This window comes from Myotis davidii, unplaced genomic scaffold (assembly GCF_000327345.1).
Source record: "Myotis davidii unplaced genomic scaffold, ASM32734v1 scaffold473, whole genome shotgun sequence".
Lineage (NCBI taxonomy): Eukaryota > Metazoa > Chordata > Mammalia > Chiroptera > Vespertilionidae > Myotis > Myotis davidii.
This window is the reverse complement of record NW_006284843.1, coordinates 52,638-55,551: the sequence shown is the minus strand read 5'-3', so window position 1 is coordinate 55,551 and position 2,914 is coordinate 52,638. Positions and strand designations below refer to the sequence as shown.

The following is a 2,914-nucleotide window of genomic DNA, read 5'->3' as shown; positions in this document are numbered from 1 at the left end:
GAGCCCCAGATCAACACCTGCGGCTCCGGGGGTGCCGCCGCCGGGCCGGGCGGAGCTAGACCGAGCAGCGGAAGCTCCCTTCGTCACCCCTGACCCCCGGCACTTGCGCTTTTGCCTCCAGCCCCTCGATACCATTGTTTGCGATGTCAAATCCGGGCAGACCTGGCAAGTCTTGGGGATGGATGCGGAGCCTCACGGCGCCTGCCAACTGTCACCGGCTGCGCCCAGGCTGTCAGCCGCCGGGCGCAGGACGGGGCTGCACACACGCCGGCGGAAGCGCAGCCAGCCTGGTACACGGGCGGCCGGCTGTCCCTGGCCCCGCATGGGAATTAGAAATTAGATGTCAAAGAAGTAAAAAATAAATAAATAAATCGAAGTGCAATATTGCCTATGACATGTCAGTTGTATCCACTCACGCACTTTCTACTCCACTTTAAAACCTCCAATGGCTAACCATTGCGCTTAGAATAAAAGCGAAACTCTTTAGCCCTGGGACCTCATCTCTCCTACACGTGCTCGCTGCTCTGGCCACAAAGGGTTGCTTGCAGTTCCTGGAAGTAGCCAACTTCCATCCAGCATGTTCCTCCTGCAAAAACTGTTCTTGCCTGGTACTCTGCCTGCTGGTTCCTTCTGGTCCTTTAGGTCTCACCTCAAATGTCACCTCTGCAGAGAGCTTTTCCCTGACCACACAATCGAAATTAAGCAGAAACATGGTCTACTGCCTAGTTTTCTTAGAGCATTCATTACTCTGTAAATTAAACAATGTTTTTGTTTGTTGCTTTATTATTATCAACCTCCCTCTCAAGAACTGAAGCGGCATGAAACAGATAGGGTCATTATCTGTATAAGGGTTGTATTCCCAGATAACTGCAATAAATAATTTTCGAATTGATATGGGAGTGGATGCAACGGTATTCAGAGTTCTAGTTCACTGGCAATGTGGAACGCCGGCCCAGAGAACATCTCTATATTGAACAACGTGTTTGTGATCAGGACAGGGAAGGTGTCTTCATCAAATGACACCTCAAAGCTGCTCTCTCGCCGCTGTTAAAGATCATCTCAGCCCTTAGGCTTCCCCCAACCCCCACCCAAAGGAACTTAACTGAAAATAGGAAGTGAACCCGGTGGTGCATCAGTGTTCAGATATTACATAGTATATGCAGGGCTGGATTTTGTTAAAAGTACCCCACACATTGTAATTGCTTAGATAGGAGGCTTTTCCCTGTATTTAAGGCCCTTCGGAATTATTTTTGCAACCAAAGTTCTTAGTATCAGAGATTTTTAAAACTCCACCGCTTGTTAAATCCCCTCACCTTGCCTATAAGTGAGAGTCTATCGTGCTTTTAAGTGTGGAACACCTTATCCTGAGTTTTGTCAAATATTTCATTTCCACAGAGACTTGCAATAAAAATGCTTCACTGTGGCACTAGTAAATATAGGTGGATAATCATGTCTTTCAGTGATTTCTTTGGCAAAGAGACGATTATTTCTTTATCCTCTCTTTGCCAAGAGGGAGAGGGAGAAGGAGGGAAGGAAGGAAGGAGAAAGAGGGGGAGGGAGGCAAGAGAGAGAGAGAGAGAGAAAGAGAGAGAGAGAGAGAGATATTAAGGAGCATTTAAAGACCTGTGGTTTGGGTTTGGGATTGGAGATAAAAGTATACAAACTTAAAATGTTTCAGGATTCTACCTCCCCTCAAATAATAATGAATTTTGTTTTGTTTTATTATGGTTTTTGCTTTTCTTTCTTCGATAACATTTTACATTTGATTTCATAAAGCCAATTTCACTACTGAAACCCATCATGGTTCAGTCCTCCCACACAGAACTTCCTCTTTAGTTTAAGGGCATAATACTTTAAATTATTAAGAAGTTACTATTGACTATCAGAGGCAATAGAGAGACATTATCTACTATACCCATTTACTATTTCAGAATCCTTGCTTTTTACCATTTAACATTTGAAAACCAAAAAAATTGGAAGACTAAGTATAACATAATAAACAGCATAAAAAGAAAAATATGAGCTCCCTGAATAACAAACAGCATTTATTTTAAAAAAGCAACAAACTTGCTAATCAATTAATACAGGAGCTTTTTCCCCATCAAAATAAAGCAATTGGTATGCCATGAATGAGTTAATCCAAGCCTCAATTTGCCTGGTGAGGGAACTGAAGTCTAGATAGGTTGGAGGATTTACTCACAGTCCAGTGGCAGACATTGACTGGAACTCAGGGGGTCTGTGTTCTAAACCAGAGCTCTGAAGTTTGTTGTTGCTTCCCTGTTTCCACGGGGACATTAGGATCAATGACAATAATCTGTGAGACGGATATGGAGTAAAGAGAAATACAACTAACGTCAGGCTAGTACTAGACAGCTATTCCATTAGTCAAGTGATACGCCAACTTAATTTCTTGATATTCCCTGTCAACTTCAGGTTTAGCGTTATTAAATAATCTTTCTAATTATTTTGAAATAAGCAATAAACAATACATTCATTCAGTGTACACATTTGAAAACATTTGTTCAGGACTCTTAAAGAAATGGAGGATGCTGTTTGCTGCCAGGACACAACGAGCACTAAGAGGTTTCCAGCTATGCCAGACTCTACTCAGCCATCCCAAGAACCAAAGGAGTCAGCATCTCATTACCCTGTAACCCATTTGCAGCACACATGCTCAGCATCTATTAGTGATTTTTGAAGTTATACCAAATTAAGCAATGTTTAGAGCTCTAAAAAAACAACAGACAGAATAATTATCCAACAGAGTTCTTGTATAACTTAGACATTAGCAAAAAGATTCAGCCAAATAAAGTGAAAGGTTATCAGGAAAGAATAGTTCTATAGGTGTTCAGATGCTCAGGAACACAAAAGCAAAATGCTGATAAACTGGTTTAAACAATAAGGAAATTTATCA

General features: G+C 42.1%; 1 protein-coding gene across 1 annotated transcript in view; it reads right to left on the bottom strand.

Moving 5' to 3' along the window:
• The window catches only part of LNPEP (leucyl/cystinyl aminopeptidase), an 85,507-nt gene extending 85,342 nt beyond the window's left edge, over positions 1-165 (bottom strand). Inside the window, exon 1 of the mRNA XM_006755121.2 lies at positions 133-165. The gene's annotated coding sequence lies outside the window, so the exon portion shown is untranslated. The remainder of the gene's footprint in view (positions 1-132) is intronic.
• Positions 166-2,914: the final 2,749 nt, after the last annotated feature.